This window comes from Pristiophorus japonicus, chromosome 6 (assembly GCF_044704955.1).
Source record: "Pristiophorus japonicus isolate sPriJap1 chromosome 6, sPriJap1.hap1, whole genome shotgun sequence".
In the NCBI taxonomy this organism is placed as follows: domain Eukaryota; kingdom Metazoa; phylum Chordata; class Chondrichthyes; family Pristiophoridae; genus Pristiophorus; species Pristiophorus japonicus.
In genome coordinates, this window is record NC_091982.1 from 149,850,657 (window position 1) to 149,871,590 (window position 20,934).

Below are 20,934 nucleotides of genomic sequence, written 5' to 3' on the forward strand. Positions count from 1 at the left end.
ATCCACAAATGGAGATCAAGTTGCAGGTGATGTTGGAAGCGATTCTTCCTCCATTTGCCACCATGAAGAAGGGAGACGACTTTTGAAAAGTGGTCCAGTGCATGCCCGCACCTGACTTCATTTTTTGGCACAACTCTCGCATGTTCATTTACCATTGGGAATCAGCAGGACGATTTTCTAGCGTCAGTGGTGGGACCAGAATGAAGCTCTTGCAGTGGAGATCAGCAGCACAAAATCAGAAAATGACTCCATCATGGAAGGGATCAATGCTGAACTGCAGGAGAGCCTAAGGGCTGAGATGCCCTTTGAAGAGGCAGATAAGAGCATGGAGGGAGAAGGGGAAGGTGAAGTCACAGGTCTCTAAGCTCAGGACCTTTATCATGTTGCTCCTTTGTCTGTCTCGCCTTGTCGCTTACTCCCACATAGACATCCACACATCCACACGTGCTTCATGCACATCTTGCAACGCAAGCTCTATTTGAAGCTGCCTCTTGGAGCTGGCATTCTAACATTTGTCCCTTTTCTGTCATTGTAGGCCCACAAGACCAGCTTGCCCCGCAGTGCCAGTGGCCCTGCACACAACGTTGCTGAATCCTGCTCACACTACACGTGTCACAGAGGACGCAATGAGTGAGCTTGAAGAGGAAGCACCAGGTGAGTTGCGGCGCCCATGTGAGGAGGAGCAAGGGGAGATAGCACAGGGCAAGCAGCAACCAGCTGTCCAGGTGTCCACATACTGCCACCGGTGACTCCCCTACTTTGGGGCATGCAGCAGTGCATGCATATTGGATTACTGTTGTTGCTGTTAAATGTGAAAGATGAAGGTGCTGGCTGTCATGTATATAATGACTCGAAAGACTTGTTGCTGTAAACTCACTCAGGTGTAAACCTGGTTCAACTTTATTCGCGCCCAAAGTGTGCACATGACATGGTACTCGCTCTTATATACCAGGGCTCGCGCACACACGCATAAAGCCCGATGACCTCTGACAGTGGCGCCTCCTGGTGTCTAGTGACCGTAAGCATCAATACATCCCCCTTCAAGATCTTAGGATCAGTCTCTTTACAAATTAAGAACATCTCAGTTCAACTCCAGTTCTGGGCGAGCATTCTGAGTCTGTTATGACTGGAGGTTGAGTAAGCGATCTGATGGGAATGGTGATGAACATGTCAGAGACTGAAAGTTCAGTCATGATAGCAGAGTGTTCTGATGAATGAACATTGGTTGGTTGGTCACTGACTGCATCTTCCTCAAACAGTTCCAGTTCATCCGTGTGCCGCAGTTTGACCTGATCAACATGTTTCCTGCATGTCTGCCCATTCTTGAGCACGACAATAAACACCCTGTTACCTTCCTTGCTGTAACAGTACCAGCGATACACTTTGGACCTTGACCATAATTCAGCACATAAACTGGATCGTTGAGAGATGTCACGTGACACAGCAGCACGATCATCATACCATTGCTGATTTTGACGTCTGTTTTCAACCCCATCATTCAAATCAGGATGGACAAGAGAAAGCTTGGTCTTGAGACTACTCTTTGTAAAGTCCTGTCCCCTCAGTACAGATTCACACGAGGCATGTAGTGAAGTCAAGGGCACTCTGGACCTGCACCTTTATTTCACAGCTCTGGAATGCTGCACTTGCCTGAGGCCTGTCCTTATATACCTGTCTCTTGCAAGTGCACCCCTGGTGGTAAGGTATGCTGCTGGTTACAGGTCATATCTTATTACAGTCATGTATAGCATGTTAGGATACAGTTATATATAATAATGTAAGATACATGACATCACCCTCTCCCAAGGTCTTATTGTCTTTATAGGTTCAGTCTCTCAGGTGGTCTATGCTTTCGCATGGAGCATCTGAGTTGTGGTTCAGTTGTTTGCCTTGGTGTCTGTTTTTCTTTGGGTGTGGTTGCTGGTATCTTGCCTGGGCTGTCTGTTTCGATTGGTGTGATTGTTGTTGACTCACCTGGGCTGTCTGTTGGGATTGCCCTTTCCTCAGGTTGTTCCCTCTGTCTGTCCACCAGGTGTGGTGCAAGTTCCACATTGTAGTCTGCCTCTGGTTGTTGGTAGACATTGTAGTCAGCCTCTGGCTGCCTCAGTGTTGTTGGTAAATCTGCTTTTGACTTGGTCTATATGCCTCCGGCAGGTTTTGCCATTGTCCATTTGTACTACCAGTAGCCTGTTTCCTTCCTTGCCCATTACTGTCCCTGCAAGCCATTAGGGACCCCTGCCATAGTTTAGTACAAACACTTTGTCCCCTATCTCATTCCATCTCCCCCTCGAATTTCTGTCATGGTACTCAGTCAGCTTACGGCGCTTTGCCTCAACGATTTCATGCATGTCTGGGAGGATTAATCAGAGCCTTGTTTTTAAAGTCCTTTTCATCAACAGTTGCGCGGGGGGGTCCCAGTCAATGAGTGCGGACAAGATCTGTATGCTAGCAGCAGTCTAGACAGGCGACCCTGCAGCGTGGGACCTTGGATTTTAAACATGCCTTGTTCAATGATTTGCACTGCTCTCTTCGCCTAGTCGTTGGAGGCCGGTTTGAACGGTGCCGTCTTGATGTGATTTATGCCGTGGTCAATTATAAAATCTTGGAATTCTGTGCTGGTGAAGCAAGGACCATTGTCACTGACGAATATGTCAGGGATTCTGTGCGTTGCAAACATGGTTGCGAGGCTCTCCACAGTGGTGGAGGTTGTGCTCGAGTTTAAAATGGTGCATTCGATCCACTTTGAAAATGCATCTACAACTACGAGGAACATTTTGCCCATAAATGGGCCCGCATAGTCTACATGCACCCGCGACCACGGTTTGGTAGGCCAGGGCCTGGGGCTCAGGGGAGCCTCCTTGGGGGCATTGCTGAGTTGGGCACAAATGGTGCACCTTCGGACGCAGAGCTCCAAGTCCGCGTCAATGCCAGGCCACCAGACGTGGGATCTGGCTATAGCCTTCATGAGAACGATCCCCGGGTGCTCACGGTGGAGCTCCCGCACAAGTGCCTCTCTGCCTCGCAGAGGCATGACTACTCGGTTGCCCCACATCAGGCAGTCTGCTTGTAGTGATAGCTCATGCATGCGCCTGTGAAAGGGTTTTAATTCCTCAGGGCAGGCATCGCGAGCCTCTGCTCAGTCACCGGTTAGGACACATCTTTTTACTAAGGATAACGTGGGGTCGCTGGCCGTCCAGGCTCTGATTTGGCGAGCCATCATGGGTGAACCTGTGGACTCAAAGGCATTGATTGCCATGACTATCTCACAGTCCTGTTCGTCAGACCCTTCCGTGGTCGCCAGGGGTAGCCTGCTGAGCGTGTCGGCACAGTTGTCTGTGCTTGGTCTGTGCCTTATGGTATAGTCGTAGGACGCCAGCATGAGTGCCTACCGTTGAAATCGCGCTGAGGCATTGGCAGTTATTGCCTTGCTCTCGGATAGGAGGAACGTGAGGGGCTTGTGGTCGGTTTCTAATGCGAACTTGGCCCTGAAAAGGTATTGGTGCATCTTTTTGACACCATACATGCACGCGAGCACCTCCTTCTCTACCATTCCGTACCCACGCTCCGCCCGCGAAAGTGACCTGGAGGCATAAGCTATGGGTTGTAATTTGCCCGCACTATTGACATGTTGCAAAACGCACCCGACCCCATACGCTGACGCATCGCATGTGAGAACTAGCTTTTTACCTGGATCAAAGAAAGTCAAAACACTGTTGGAACACAGAAGGTTGCGTGCCTTATTGAAGGCGCGTTCCTGGGCGTGCCCCCAAAACCAATCACACCCCTTCCTGAGTAGCACGTGGAGAGGCTCCAGCAGCGTGCTTAAGTTCTGCATAAAGTTCCCAAAGTAATTGAGTAGCCCGAGAAAGACGCGCAGTTCTGAGACATTCCGGACCTGGGTGCCAGGCGAATTGCTTCTGTTTTGGACTCTGTTGGGCGGATTCCATCAGCGGCAATCCTTCTGCCCAAAAATTCAACCTCAGATGCGAGAAACAGGCACTTGGATTTCTTGACTTGTAGATCTACCCGATCCAACCACTTTAGTACTTCCTCCAAATTACGGAGATGGGAGTCGGTGTCCCTGCCCGTGATAAGTATGTTGTCTTGAAATACAACCATCCCCAGGATGGACTTGAGCAGACTCTCCATATTGCGCTGGAATATGGCAGCTGCCGACTTGATGCCGAATGGGCATCGATTGTACATGAAAAGGCCTCGATGTGTGTTGATAGTGGTGAGTAGCTTGGATTCCTCGGTCAATTCTTGCGTCATATACGCAGATGTGAGGTCTAGTTTTGAGAAAAGATTACCTCCAGCACATGTGGCAAATAAGTCCTCCGCTCTGGGCAGCGGGTACTGGTCCTGTAGGGAGACTCTGTTTATGGTAGATTTGTAGTCCCCACAGATTCGTACGGATCCATCAGGCTTCATGACTGGGATGATGGGACTTGCCCAGTCGCTAAATTCCACAGGTGATATAATGCCTTCCTGCAGAAGCCTGTCTAGTTTGTGTTCAATCTTTTCCCTCATCACATAGGGTACAGCTCTGGCCTTGTGATGGACCAGTCTAGCATCCTGTGTGATGTAGATTTTGACTTTGGCCCCTTTGAAAGTGCCCACACCTGGCTGAAAGAGATGTTCAAATCGCTTTATAACTGATGAGCAGGAGGTCCGTTCCTCTAATGACATGGCATGGACATCATCCCATTTCCAGTTTAGTTTTGCCAGCCAGCTTCTCCCCAGCAGTGCTGGGGGGTCTCCAGGGACAATCCACAGGGGAAGTCGGTTCACTGTCCCTTTGTGTGTGACAGAGCGCATGGCGCTACCGAGGACTGGTATGATTTCTTTGGTCTAGGTCTTTAGTTTGGTGTCGACCCTTGTGAGTTTTGGTCTGTCTCTTTTATGCGGCCACAGTTGTTCAAATTGTTGAGCATCCATGAGAGATTGACTCGCTCCCGTATCCAGCTCCATGTTGACAGGTATCCCGTTGAGTAGGACCCTCATCATTATAGGAGGCGTCCTGTTGTAGGAGCAGCGCCCATTGATCGTGTTGACCCGCTGTACATCGGTGTCCCGGGTACTGTCCCCACCATCTTCTGGTCCGCTTTCCGACCCATCCGATTCGTATACCAGCGGAGCTGCTGTTTTTTTGCACATGCAGGCCAAATGCCCTGTATATTCACAGTTCCTGCAAACAGCCTGCTGAAATCGACATCCCCTTGACGAGTGCCCACCCCCACACCTCCAGCACAGACTGCTTCTGGCTGATCTCTCTTGAGCTTCTCTCAGTTTGTAGTTGATTGCTCACATTGTGGGTTGATGAGGTGTGAACGTCCGTTCCTGTGGCCCTTGATGGCTTCTGGCGCCATTGCCTGCTGTCGAGAGCCTGTTCTCCCGGTTTTGTCTGTGTGTGGGGGTAGCAGCTTGTTTAATGCTGTGAACTTCTTGTTCTGATATTTCGTTAGTTATCGTACCTTCATTGTAAATCAACCTCGTTTCTTCTTCTCCTACCAAGAATGTCCATGCAACCAGTGCTGCTGCCTCTAAGGTCAGGTTCTTGGTCTCTATGAGCTTTCGGAATATGCCTGCGTGGCCTATTCCTTCAATGAAAAAGTCTCTCAGCATTTCTCTCCTCAATTCATCGGAAAACTCACATAAATTAGCCAACCTCCGAAATTCCGCCACGAAGTTGGGTATGCTCTGGCCCACACAGCATCTGTAGTTGGAGAACCTGTGTCTGGCCATGTGTAGGCTGCTCACTGGCTTCAGGTGGTCTCTTACCAGTGTGCTCAATTCTTCAAACGACTTGCTTGCTGGTTTCTCGGGTGCCAACAGATCCTTCATTAAAGCGTATGTTTTCGAGCCACAGCTGGTCAAGAGATGGGCTCTTCTCTTGTCTGCTTTGACATCTCCTAACCAGTCTTTGGTTACAAAGCTTTGCTGGAGCCTTTCTATAAAGTCCTCCCAATTGTCTCCAGCATTGTACTTTTCATCTGATCCGTTGTTCGCCATTCTGTGGATTCTGTAATCCCGTAACTCGTCGCCTCTGTAAAGTCCTGTCCCCTCAGTACAGATTCACACGAGGCATGTAGTGAAGTCAAGGTCACTCTGGACCTGCACCTTTATTTCACAGCTCTGGAATGCTGCACTTGCCTGAGACCTGTCTTTATATACCTGTCTCTTGCAAGTGCACCCCTGGTGGTAAGGTATGCTGGTGGTTACAGGTCATATCTTATTACAGTCATGTATAGCATGTTAGGATACAGTTATATATAATAATGTAAGATACATGACACTCTTCATCAGTAGTTCAGCAGAAGAGACCCCGGTAAGCTTATGGGGTCTTGTCCTGTAACTCAGCAATATACGTGACAAGTGAGTCTGCAGTGAACCCTGAGTCACACGTTTCATCCTTTGCTTGATTGTTTGAACCGCATGCTCTGCTTGACCATTAGAAGCAGGTTTGAATGGAGCAGACCTTACATGTCTGATACCATTGAGTTTCATGAACTCTTGAAACTCCAGAATTGTGAAGCAAGGTCCGTTGTCGCTCACAACAATGTCAGGCAAGCCATGAGTAGCAAACATGACATGAAGGCTCTCAATAGTAGCTGTGGACGTACTGGATGTCATAATAACTTTGAATATGCATCCACCACAACAAAAAATATCTTTCCTAGGAAAGGGCCCACAAAATCGATGTGTATCCTCGGCCATGGTTTAGATGGCCATGACCAAAGACTCAGTGGAGATTCCACTGGTACTTTACTTTGCTGCATGCAAGTATTGCACTGATGCATACATGATTCCAGATCAGAGTCAATTCCAGGCCACCAAACATGAGCCCTAGCAATGGCTTTCATCAGGACAATGCCAGGATGAGTGCTATGTAGTTCACGGACAAATTTTTCTCTGCCTTTCTTAGGCATAACAACATGATTACTCCACAGTAGACAGTCTGACTGAATGGACAGGTCATCTTTGTGACGGTTGTAAGGTTTGGTCTCATCACACATTTCCATCGGTATTGCAGACCAATCACCACTGAGGACACATTTCACAACCGATAATATAGGGTCATGGCTGGTCCAGATCCTAACTTGTTGAGCAGTGACAGGGGTACCTTCACTCTCAAAAGCATCCATTACTAGCAGTAGATCTGCAGGTTGAGGCGTCTCCATATCTGGTGTGGGCAAAGGCAAATGACTCAGTGCATCGGCACAATTCTCAGTTCCCGGTCTGTGATGAATGACATAACCATAGGCAGACAATGTCAACGCCCACCTCTGAATGCGGAACGATGCATTGGTATTAATACCTTTGTTTTTCGAAAATAATGAAATGAGTGGCTTGTGATCCGTTTCAAGTACAAAACGAAGACTAAACAGGTACTGATGCATCTTCTTGACCCCATACATACAGGCCAAAGCTTCTTTTTCTACCATGCTGTAAGCTCTTTCCGCTTTTGACAAACTTCTCGAAGCATACGCAACAGTTGTAGCTTACCCGACTCATTTGCGTGTTGGAGTACACAGCCAATTCCATATGATGAAGCATCACAGGCCAATACAAGACACTTACACAATCATAGTGAACAAGCAGTTTGTTTGAACAGAGCAGATTCTTAGCTTTCTCAAAAGCTCTATCTTGAGATACACCCCAGACCCACTTGTCGCCTTTTCTGAGCAGCATGTGCAGTGACTCTATAAAGTGCTCAACCCGGGCAAAAAATTACCAAAGTAGTTGAGTATCCCAAGGAATTAATGCAGCTCCATCACATTCTGAGGTCTGGGTGCATTTTTGATGGCCTTGGTTTTCAAATCGGTAGGCCTGATACCATCAGCAGCAATCTTCCTCCCCAGGAATTCAACTTCAGGAGCCATGAAGACACACTTTGAATGTTTCAGCCTGAGTCCCACTTTGTCCAGATGATGTAATACTTCTTCAAGATTGTTCAGATGTTTAGCAGTATTGCGATCTGTGACCAGAATGTCATCTTGAAACATGACAGTTCTAGGAACGGACTTCAGTAAACTCTCCATATCCCTCTGAAATATGACAGCAGCCGAACGGATTCCAAAAGGACACCTGTTATAGACAAACAGTCCTGTATGGGTGTTAAAGCAGGTGAGTTTCTTCGAAGTGTCGACAAGCTCCTGTGTCATATAGGCCAACGTCAGATCCAGTTTAGTGAACGACTTTCCACCAGCTAGCATGGCGAACAGGTCATCAGCCTTCGGTAACGGGTACTGATCATGTTTCGAAAATTGGTTAATCGTAACCTTGTAGTCTCCACAGATCCTGACAGTGCCATCATTCTTTAACACAGGAACAATGGGACTGGCCCATTCATTTAATTCGAGCGGTGATATGACCCCTTCACTTTCGAGTCTATCAAGCTCAATTTCGACCTTCTCCCTCATCATGTATGGAACAGACCGAGCTTTGTGATAGACAGATCTTGCATCAGAATCCAGGTGAATCTGTACCTTGGCTCCAGTAAAATTCCCAAATGCCTGGTTCAAACAAAGAAGGAAACTTCTTCAACACTTGAGCACATGAAATATCATCCACCGAGGAAAACGCTTTGATATCATTGCAGTTCCACTTGATTTTCTCGAGCCAATTCCTGCCGAACAGCGTTGATCCATAATGGTTAATCGTGAAACACACCATCATACGACACCTTGACTACTGCACTGCCAATCACTGGTATGAATTCCTTCGTGTAAGTACACAACTTGGCATTGACTGGACTCAGCTTAGGCTTCACAGCCTCAGTGTCTTGTCGAATGTCCTTTGGCTCATTATCGACCGACTCGCACCCGTGTCCAGCTCCATTGATACAGGCACGCCATTCAGCTTCACATGAACCATTATCGGTTGGCTCTTTGTCAGGAACGAATACAGACCATACATTTCCTCCTCGGATATCTCGGGTTGCATATCTGGGCCAGCACGGTGATGAGCAGCAGCACGCTTGCGCAGTTGTGGGCACATTCACTGAATATGCCCCGCTTTTGAGCAGCCTTTACAGATGTACTCTTTAAATCGACACTGATGAGGCCGATGATTGCCCCCACAACGCCAACAGGGTAAAATCGGATTCGTGCCACTTGGCGGACCCTTTGAGCAGTTACAGGTTTCACATAAGCAGTCGAGTAGGCCCTGCCATAAGCAGCTCTGCCTATGACACAATCTTGTTTACAGTATTTGCCGTGGAGCTCTGACTCTTCGATAATATCTGCCTTAAATTATCATCAGTCGCCATGCATGGCCTTGCTTAAATCCAGCTTTTCTGCAGCCAATAATTTCCGAAGGATCACATCATGATTGATTCCTATCATGAAGAAATCGCGCAGCATGTCTTCCAACACGTTTCCGAACTTACACGGCTCAGCCAGACGTCTCAGGTCAGCGAAGAATCCCGACACATCCTGACCCTCAGCACGAACATGTGTGTAGAAGCAATAGCGTGAGATGATGATCTCCTCTTTTGGCTTGAGATGGTCACGCACCAGAGCGCACAAATCTCCTTAGTCCTTGTCCGTTGAACGTAAAGGCGAGAGAATATTCTTTAAGAGGCTATAAATTTTTGGACCACAAACTGTGAGGAAAACCGCCCTGTGCCTAACTGCATCAGCATTTCCCTCCATTTTGTTGGCCACAAAATACTGATCCAGGCGGTCGATAAAATACGCCCAATCCTCGCCTTCCACGAATCTCTCCAGAATTGCAATGGTGCCCATTGTTCATGCGAAGGTTCTTAAGTTACCTCATCGCCAAATATAATGTATATAATGACTCGAAAAGACTTGCTGCTGTAAACCTGGTTCAACTTTATTCACGCTCAAAGTGCGAACATGACATGGTACTTGCTCTTATATACCAGGGCCCACGCACACGCGCGTACAGCCTGATGACCTCCTGATGTCTAGTGACCCCAAGCATCAATACATATCACTGGCCATGCCAACTATTGTATTTTCCCTCATGACCTCTCCGCGCTCATCTTGTCCATGAGACCCGCTTCCTGCTCCCCTGACCCTATTCTCACTAAACTGCCGACCACCCAACTTCCTTTTCTGGTTCCCATGTTAGCTGACATTGTTAATGGTTCTCTCTCCTCAGGTACTGTCCCCCTCTTCCTCAAATCTGCCATCATCAACCTTTGACCCCTAAATCCTTGCAAATTGCTCTCCATCTCCAACCTCCTTTTCCTCTCCAACTTCCTTGAACGTGTTGTCGCCTCCCAAATCCATGCCCATCTTTCCGGCAACTCCATGTTTGTGACTGTGACAAAGACAAACTATCCCTCCTCATCCTTGCTGACTTGTCTGCAGTCTTTGATACGGTTAACCACTCTATCCTTCTCCAACGCCTCTCCACCGTCGTCCAGCTGGGTGGGACTGCACTCGCCTGGTTCCATTCTCATCTATCTAATCGTAGCCAGAAAATCACCTGCAATGGCTTCCCTTCCCACCCCTGCATCGTTACCTCTAGTGTCCCCCAAGGATCTATCCTTTGCCCCCTTCTATTTCTCATCTACATGCTGCCCCTTGGCGACATCACCTGAAAACACAGCGTCAGTTTCCACATGTACACTAATGACACCCAGCTCTACCTCATCACCACTTCTTTCGAACCCCCAAAAGTCTCTAAATTGTCAGACTGCTTGTCTGACATCCAGTTCTGGATAAGTAAAGATTTTCTCCAATTAAATATTGGGAAGACTGAAGCCATTGTTTTTGGTCCCCACCACAAACTCCATTCTCTAACCACTGACTCCATCCCTCTCCCTATTATCAGTGTAAGGCAGAACCATAGTATTCACAACCTTGTTGTCATATTTGACCCAGAAATTAGCCTCCGACCACATATCCACTGCATATCTAAGACCGCCTATTTCCACCTCCGTAACATTTCCTGTGTCCGCCCTTGCCAGAGCTCATCGGATGCTGAAGCCCTCGTCCAGGCCTTTGTTACCTCTAGACTTGACTATTCCAACGCACTCCTGGCTGGCCACCCATATTTTACCCTATGTACTCTTCAGGTCATCCAAAACTCGGCTGCCGGTGTATTAACTCACACCAAGTGCTGTCAGGTCTGTAAGCTTGTAATGTTTGTAGTTCCACACTATGGATGTGGACGTATTGTGTGCAGCAGAGCGCACTGTACAAATTGTTAAACGTGCCCTCAAAAAACAAATGTTAGATTCAAATCCAAGGAAACGACAGTTGTCATTGGATCACAAATTGGCTAATTTTTTGATTACATATCGAAATACTCCTCATGCAACTACTGGTAGAACACCAGCAGAGTTGTTTCTCAAATGACAATTGTACATTCCTGTCTGGCGTAAAAATAAAAAAGGGAAGGTGGCTCAACTGTGGCTATCAAGGGAAATCAGGGATAGTATTAAAGCCAAGGAAGTGGCATAGAAATTGGCCAGAAATAGCAGCGAACCCGGGGACTGGGAGAAATTTAGAACTGAGCAGAGGAGGACAAAGGGTTTGATGAGAGCAGGGAAAATGGAGTACGAGAAGAAGCTTGCAGGGAACATTAAGACGGATTGCAAAAGTTTCTATAGATATGTAAAGAGAAAAAGGTTAGTAAAGACAAACGTAGGTCTCCTGCAGTCAGAATCAGGGGAAGTCATAACGGGGAACAAAGAAATGGCAGATCAATTGAATAAGTACTTTGGTTCGGTATTCACTAAGGAGGACACAAACAACCTTCCGGATATAAAAAGGGTCAGAGGGTCTAGTAAGGAGGACGAACTGAGGGAAATCATTATTAGTCGAGAAATTGTGTTGGGGAAATTGATGGGATTGAAGGCTGATAAATCCCCAGGGCCTGATGGACTGCATCCCAGAGTACTTAAGGAGGTGGCTTTGGAAATAGCGGATGCATTGACAGTCATTTTCCAACATTCCATTGACTCTGGATCAGTTCCTATGGAGTGGAGGGTAGCCAATGTAACCCCACTTTTTCAAAAAGGAGGGAGAGAGAAAACAGGGAATTATAGACCGGTCAGCCTGACCTCAGTAGTGGGTAAAATGATGGAATCAATTATTAAGGATGTCATAGCAGCTCATTTGGAAAGAGGTGACATGATAAGTCCAAGTCAGCATGGATTTGTGAAAGGGAAATCATGCTTGACAAATCTTCTGGAATTTTTTGAGGATGTTTTCAGTGGAGTGGACAAGGGAGAACCAGTTGATGTGGTATATTTGGACTTTCAGAAGGCTTTCGACAAGGTCCCACACAAGAGATTAATGTGCAAAGTTAAAGCACATGGGATTGGGGGTAGTGTGCTGACATGGATTGAGAACTGGTTGTCAGACAGGAAGCAAAGAGTAGGAGTAAATGGGGACTTTTCAGAATGGTAGGCAGTGACTAGTGGGGTTCCGCAAGGTTCTGTGCTGGGGCCCCAGCTGTTTACACTGTACATTAATGATTTAGACGAGGGGATTAAATGTAGTATCTCCAAATTTGCGGATGGCACAAAGTTGGGTGGCAGTGTGAGCTGCGAGGAGGATGCTATGAGGCTGCAGAGCGACTTGGATAGGTTAGGTGAGTGGGTAAATGCATGGCAGATGAAGTATAATGTGGATAAATGTGAGGTTATCCACTTTGGTGGTAAAAACAGAAAGACAGACTATTATCTGAATGGTGACAGATTAGGAAAAGGGGAGGTGCAACGAGACCTGGGTGTCATGGTACATCAGTCATTGAAGGTTGGCATGCAGGTACAGCAGGCGGTTCGGAAATCAAATGGCATATTGGCCTTCATTCGAGGGGATTTGAGTACAGGGGCAGGGAGGTGTTGCTACAGTTGTACAGGGCCTTGGTGAGGCCACACCTGGAGTATTGTGTACAGTTTTGGTCTCCTAACCTGAGGAAGGACATTCTTGCTATTGAGGAAGTGCAGCGAAGGTTCACCAGACTGATTCCCGGGATGGCGGGACTGACCTATCAAGAAAGACTGGATCAACTGGGCTTGTATTCACTGGAGTTCAGAAGAATGAGAGGGGACCTCATAGAAACATTTAAAATTCTGACAGGGTTAGACAGGTTAGATGCAGGAAGAATGTTCCCAATGTTGGGGAAGTCCAGAACCAGAGGTCACAGTCTAAGGGTAAGGGGTAAGCCATTTAGGACCGAGATGCGGAGGAACTTCTTCACCCAGAGAGTGGTGAACCTGTGGAATTCTCTACCACAGAAAGTTGTTGAGGCCAATTCACTAAATATATTCAAAAAGGAGTTAGATGAGGTTCTTACTACTAGGGGGATCAAGGGGTATGGCGAGAAAGCAGGAATGGGGTACTGAAGTTGAATGTTCAGCCATGAACTCATTGAATGGTGGTGCAGGCTAGAAGGGCTGAATGGCCTACTCCTGCACCTATTTTCTATGTTTCTATGTTTCTATGACAGCCATGAATCAGATTCTTGTTGTTAAAGCCAAATTTGGCACAGTCCGTAGAAGAGACACAATTAAGACAGAAAAAGAATCATGATAGAGGTAGAGTAAAAAAGAGAGAAGTGTGAAATTAAACCAGAAGGTGAGAGTGAAGAACCACCACCATAAATGGTTAAAGTGGTTATCAGGAAGAGTGGTGAAGATATGTGGTCCTCGCACATATTTGGTAAAGATGTTTGATAATGGACAGGTTAGATTTGTTCATATTGATCATATTTTACCTACAGACATGGAAGGAGTTGAAGGTGGGAATGATTCAATTATTTCTGACTCACCAGATAGTTTTGATATACCAGTAGCAAATCCTAAATCCAATGTACTGGAAACAAATCCAGGAGAGAATCAGAATGAAAGTCTGAGTCCGAGTCAGGAAAACAAAGAGCCTGAAGTTAGATTGAGTTCAAATGAAAATCAAGGAAATTCCGTGGAGGAAAATGTTCCTCAGGATGAGCCTCGAATGAGTGTGAAATCGACACCATGTTTGGAAGGTTCTGTTCGAGAGCGAAGGTATCCTCTTCGAAACAGAAAACAAGTGGTTAAGTTAAATTTGTAAATATGGAAAAAAATAAGTTTATATTTTGTGTTATGTATAAACATTAAAGTTATGTATGATGTTTATTATAATAACTTCTTCATTAAGGATGGAGAAGTGTAATGCCTGTAAGCTTGTGATGTTTGTAGCGCCACACTGTGGATGTGGACATATTGTGTACTGCAAGTGCAGGGTTAATAATAAACAGAACCAGACAGATTTCCGGAGGCTTCCGAGAGAGCTGCCTGCCATGTAGGAAGCTGTGTGTGCTGCGCTCTGTGAATATATCACAAATGCCATTCACCCATCACCCCTGTGCTCACTGACCTACATTGGCTCCCGGTTAAGCAACGCCTCAATTTCAAAATTCTTATCCTTGTTTTCAAATCCCTCCATGGCCTCACCTCTCCCTATCTCTGTAATATCCTCCAGCCCCACAACCCCCCGAGATGTCTGCACTCCTCTAACTCGGCCCTCCTGAGCATCCCTGATTATAATCACTCAGCCATTGTTGGCTGTGCCTTCTGTTGCCTCGACCCCAAGCTCTGGAACTCCCTGCCTAAACCTCTCCGCCTCTCTTCCTCTCCCTCTTCCTTTAAGGCGCTCCTTAAAACCTAATTCTTTGACCGCAGGGCTCTTCCTGTGGCTGGTAGTTGCTGACTGACAATACATTGCTTTGATCTCACTAAACCTTCCCAGTGAAACACAATGGGAGTGCTAACGGGCGCAAAAGTCGCCACCCACGGAATTGGGCGGGGATTTTGCAGAAGCCGGAAGAGTCCCGATGGGCTGCATGCGGCGATGATGGCATCTGCCGTAATATCTCCTATATGTCTCGGTGTCAAATTGTTTTGTCTTATAACACTCCTGTGAAGCACCTTTGGACGTTTTACTGTATTAAAGACACTATATAAATGCAAGTTGTTGTTGTTATCGGCTGTCGTTGATTCTACGCTAGAGTGGAAGAAAGAATTGCATTTATATAGCGCTTTTTATGACTTTAGGACATCCCAAGGTGCTTTACAGCCAATAAAGTATTTTTTTTTAACAGTTAATCACTGTTTTAATGGAACAGCCAACTTGAGCACAGCAAGCTCCCACTAACAGCAATTTGATAATGACCAAATAATCTGTTTTTAGGTGTTAATTTAGGAAATAATATTGGCCAGGATTTGGGAGAACACCCAAATCGGTGCCGTGAGATTTTTTTACGGTCCGCCTGAGTGTGAAGATGGGGTTTAATGTCTTATCTGAAAAACAGTCAAAAATATAACAAACGCCCTGTGCCTTTCCCTTTGCCCTGCTCCATGGGCCTCTCCCTGTGGTGCTCTCTGCTTTGTTGTTGCCTTTCCCTCTGTAATTGGAGGCGCCGTTATCTTAATCCTGTGACAGTGAAGTCAGAGCAGGAGGTTGAGGGCCAGCACAGCCTCCATGAAGCGACAGAAATATTTTAACTTCAAAACTGCCGTCAGTTATACAGGGGAAAAGTTAGGATGCAGAAGACTCTTTGAGGTAACAAGCGCTGCTGTCGGTCCGCCAGCAACTCTGCCGAACGGTTGGAAAACAGAAAGAAGCAATGGCCAACGGAAAATAGTTTTCAAGAAGGCGCTTTAAATAGCGCTCCTCCATCCGCTCAAGCTGTTGTTGCCATTGCCAGGTACTAAGGTAGGATGCGCGGGGCAATTTAACTTCTGGGGCAGTAAGGGGGTGATGCACACAGCGATGATGCCATCATCGCCGCATGCAGCCCATCGGGACTTTTCCAGCTTCTGCAAAATCCCCGCCCAATTCCGTGGGTGGAGACTTTTGCGTCTGTTAGCACTCCCATTGTATTTCACTGGGAAGGTTTAGTGAGATCAAAGCAATGTGTTGTCAGTCAGCAACTACCAGCCACAGGAAGAGCCCTGCTGCCACCTTCTGGCAAATTGTAATATAGCCAGGCATCAAAAGCAAATCCTTGCTTTCTGGTTTCACAATGATCCCTAATCATAGGCAGTCCCTCGAATCGAGGATGACTTGCTTCCACGTCAAAAAGTTCACAGGTGTTTCAATGATGGACCTAATATTCCAGGTACGAACTAAATTTTGAAGGGTGGAAGATGCCTGTGCGTGGATTTTTTTTAACGTGTGGTGGCCGTTGCACACCAGCCACCACACGGGCTTGACAGAGCTAGGTCTTGGTCCAGTAGCAAGGATTAACCAAGACGTCTGGAGACCTGCTCTGATGCACAGACCTAGTGCACACACATATCACAGTGTGGGCTGGTCCGTGCTGACCCTGGACCCTCGACTCTTCTGGGCCCCGAACTCACGCCTCTCCTGGACCCCGATCACGACCCTCTACAGTCTCTCGCCGGTCCTTCGCCCTGATCTCGCCGCTCCTGATGTACCTGCCCATGCTCCAATCACCGACCTGCACCTTGGTGACGTCCCTTTTCACTGTCGTTGCTCTCCTGCTCCAGCACGTCCTGCTCCCTGGAGTGGTATGCCGCCACGCTGCTCCTCCCACTCCCCGGCCTGCTCTGATGGTGCTCGCAGGCCGAGGGCCACTCAGCCTGCTGGGCCTGGCCGCCATGCTTTTCCTTCCGCTCCCCGGCCTGCTCCGATGGTGCTCTAAATAGAGGTGCTTATTATAATTCTGTTCCTAATACACCGCCCGGAACATTTATCATTGGGAGAGTTTCTAATGGAAGGTATTGCTTATGTTTCAGGTTCAGTTATACTGGTTTGACAATAGTTCCAATGAACAAAGCTATATTTTTGGGGGGCTCAGTGAGTGGGCAAAAATTTAGCAGATGGACTATAATGTGGGAAAATGTGAGGTTATCCACTTTGGTAGGAAAAATAAAAAACCAAATGATTATTTAAATGGGAAGTATAGCAAAATTCTAAAGTACAGAGGGATCTGGGGGTTCTTGTACATGAAACGCAAAAAGTTAGTATGCAGGTACAGCAAGTAATCAGGAAGACAAATGGAATGTTGGCCTTTATTGCAAAGGGCATGGAGTATAAAAGTAGAGAAGTCCTGCTTCAACTGTTGGTGAGACCACACCTGGAGTACTGCGTACAGTATTGGTCTCCTTATTTTAGGAGGGATATACTTACATTGGAGGCAATTCAGAGAAGGTTCACGAGGTTGATTCCTGAGATGAAGGGGTTGTCATATGAAGAAAGTTGAGCAGGTTGGGCCTATACGCATTGGAGTTTAGAAGAATGAGAGGTGATCATATTGAAACATTTAAGATAATGAGGGGGCTTGACAAGGTGGATGCAGAGAGGATGTTTCGCCTTGTGGAGGAATCTAGAACTAGGGGGCTTAATTTCAGAATAAGGCGTCGCCCATTTAAAACAGAAATGAGGAGGAATTTCTTCTCTCACAGGGTTGAAAATATTTGGAATTCTCTGCCCCAAAGAGCTGTGGAGGATGGGTCATGGAATATATTTAAGGTGGAGATAGATTTTTGAGCGATAAGGGAGCAAAGGGTTATGGAGTGGGCAGGAAAGAGGAACTGAGCCCAAGACCAGATCAGCCATGATCTTATTGAATGGCGGAGAAGGTTCCTATTTCTTTTGTTGTTATGTTCTTATGTTCTCAGATCCACTCCCAAACAGATCCACTCCCAAACAGATCTACTCCCAAACAGGTCCATTCCTGAACAGATTCATTCACAACAGCATCAGTCCTGCGGAGATCCGTAGGGACCTCGATGGCGCAGACAGTTAACCGGTAGAACCTTGCTGAGCTGCGACTATTAATCCAACCACGATGGTACAGTGACAGGATCCTTCGGGAATTCACAAGGAGTTCAACAGCCAACATTGGAATTGACACCTTGTCCAGGATTCTCCTTCCAGCAGCGGGGATCCAGATGACAGGTCGTCTGCCCATCCTCTGCCACCACCAGAATCCTACCCAGTGTCCTGGGTTGGGGTTCATCCGGAATCCATGGTTGGGGTCCCAGTAGAATTGCCAACCCTCCAGGATTAAAAACATAAGAACATAAGAATTAGGAGCAGATCATAAGCCACTTTGAGCCCGCTCGGCCATTCAATAAAATCATGGCTGATCTTCGACCTCAACTCTACTTTATGTCCGATCCCCATATCCCTTGATTCCCCTAGACTCCAAAAATGTATCTATCTCAGCCTTGAATATACTCAACGACTCAGTATCCCCAGCCCTTTAGATTCGAGAATTCCAAAGATTCACAACCCTCTGAGTGAAGAAATTCCTCCTCATCTCAGTCTTAAATGGCTGACCCCTAATCCTGAGACTATGTCCCGTAGTGTTAGACTCTCGAGCCAGGGGAAACAACCTCCCAGCACCTACCCTGTCAAGATCCTTCAGATCACCTCATTCTTCTAAACTTCAGAGAGTATTGGCCCAGTCTACTCAATCTCTCTCCATAGGACAACCCTCTCAGCCCAGGGATCAATCTACTGAACCTTCATTGCACCACCTCTAAGGCAAGGAGGTTCTTCCTCAGATAAGGAGACCAAAGCTGTGCACAGTACTCCAGATGTGGTTTCACTATAGCCCTGTACAATTGTAGTAAGACTTCCTGGGGCCGAAATTGCTCCCCGTCCAAAACGGGGCGCACGCACCCCGTTTCTAGTGTTTTCACCGCCGCGGTGGATGAGGTGACCTCTTCAGTGAAATTCCACTCTTTGATTTATTTTCAGGCGGACCAGATATCGCTCATATTGGGGGCGGAAATGTGGCAGTGAGCACACTAGAAGTTGGGATGGAGGGGAGTGGCCACCGCCGTCAGTCATCAGCGTAGTGCTGTTGACGTCATCACGGTGCTGCGTCATCACGGCTCTCCCCTTCATTTAAAGGGGAGAGCCTGCGCGATTTCTAAAGTTCAGTCCACTGGGTCACCAGGGAGGGTTTCGGCCTGACACCCAAGAGGGGGCATAATTGTTGGCCCGACATGGCAGTCGGCCGACAAAAGAAACATGGTGGCAGCATCAGTGCACCCTCCCCTTTAATGGTAGCTGCACCACCATTGCAGAAGGCCTCAGCCTCACTGCACCGTCGGGGAAATGTAATTTTTGGCACCGCCCGGCGAGAGGAAGATTCTCTCGGTGGAATTTCACCGTTGGGGGGGTAGATCAGCGGTGCGCACTGTGATGACGCACTTAACACGGATCGGCAGCAGCGGAGCGGTGGGAGGGAGGGTGGGGAGCAGGTCACCGCCGGGATACCGCAGGAGCAGAAGTTTGATAATTACACGAAAAGTCGGTGGCCATTGCACTCTGCAACATGGCCGCCGATGTCCAGTGTTTAGAGACCTTAAGGAATGGGGCAATTTTATTCTCTCTTACTCTTATACCCCAACCCCTTGCACTAAAGGCCAACATACCATTTACCTTCCTAATTGCTTGCTGCACTTGCATGCTGACTTTCTGTTGATTGTCTGAGTGACGGACTGATTGTCCTGGAGTCTCCAGTAATTCGATATTCATCTTCTGGACACCGCTACGAGCAATCCTGGAAACAAAGCACAGAATTGGGTGTTTTTTTCATTTTCTTTGAACACTTTTATTTATAGGAATATTGGAGATGGGTAAAGCGGACTGATTGACAGGCAGTCAGGAATCACCCATTCGGGTAATGTAGAGTCTGTGCCACGAGGATGGCCATGTCAGACAGCCAATGGCAGGAACGTGGGATCAGAGCAGTAGACAGTGGAGGGTCATGTGATAAAACCTCCAGGAACATGTCCAAGCAAAGTTGGGATTCCCAATGCCAAGAGGGAGTGAGCCGTCCCCGCAGGGAGACCATCACTGCCACATTAGTTATAAAAGATAGAAAGAAAGACTTGTATTTACATAGCGCCTTTCATGCCAACTGGACAATGCGGGACAATGCTTCACAGTCAATGAAGTACTTTTGGAGTGTAGCCACTGTTGTAATGTAGGAAACGCGGCAGCCAATTTGTGCACAAGCAAGCTCCCACAAACAGCATTGTGATAATGACCAGATAATCTGTTTTTTTGTTATGTTGACTGAGTGATAAATATTGGCCAGGGCACCAGGGATAACTCCCCTGCTCTACTTCAAAATAGTGCCACAGGATAATTTACATCCACCTGAGAGAGCAGACGGGGCCTCGGCTTAACGTCTCATCTGAAAGACGGCACCTCCGACAGTGCAGCACCCCCTCAGCACTGCACTGGAGTGTCAGCCTAGATTTATGTGCTCAAGTCCCTGGAATGGGACTTGAACCCACAACCTTCTGACTCAGGCGAGAGAGATACCCACTGAGCCACAGCTGACACTGTGGAGGCCAGGCAGGTAAAGGGGCTGAAGCACCCCCTCTCCCCCCAGAGTTAGGATACCAAGTAGGCCTCAGCAAGGAGTGTGGCCTACACAAGAAACTAATTGGGGGCTGTCATTCTCCACTGGGTAACCCAGGGTCATTACTGTCGCTTTCTGTGGCCATCTTCCCCGCAGTGGCCTTGGAAGTGGTGCTAAGTGCGGCAGACAGGAGGGAAATCTTCCCCTGAGTCCTGCTGCCATTTGCCTGGGGGAGGAGGGTCCTGCCGAGGTTGGGTGGGGCCGCAAATCTTGGTCAGGGTGGTAGGCCTCACCACCCGCATTTTCCGTCATTCTTCATCACTATCCAATATTGTGTGGGATCACGGAGGAGAATCACGTCCCTTGAGTTACAGGAACCTGCAGGACTGCGAAGGACCATTGTGCCCCCCCTCCCTGGCCAACCCCAGCGATATCCGACTGGTACAGTAACAGCATCTTTCACAGAGAGTAGTACTGACAGAAGCTTGTTGTAATCCTGACAACTGAGAGCAAACACAGAATGCGATCTACCAGCTTGAAGTACCACGGGCGGCATCTTCTGCTGGTTACAAAGAGCTGATGGGGTAGCGAGGTCTTGTGAAGGGACAGAAAGTA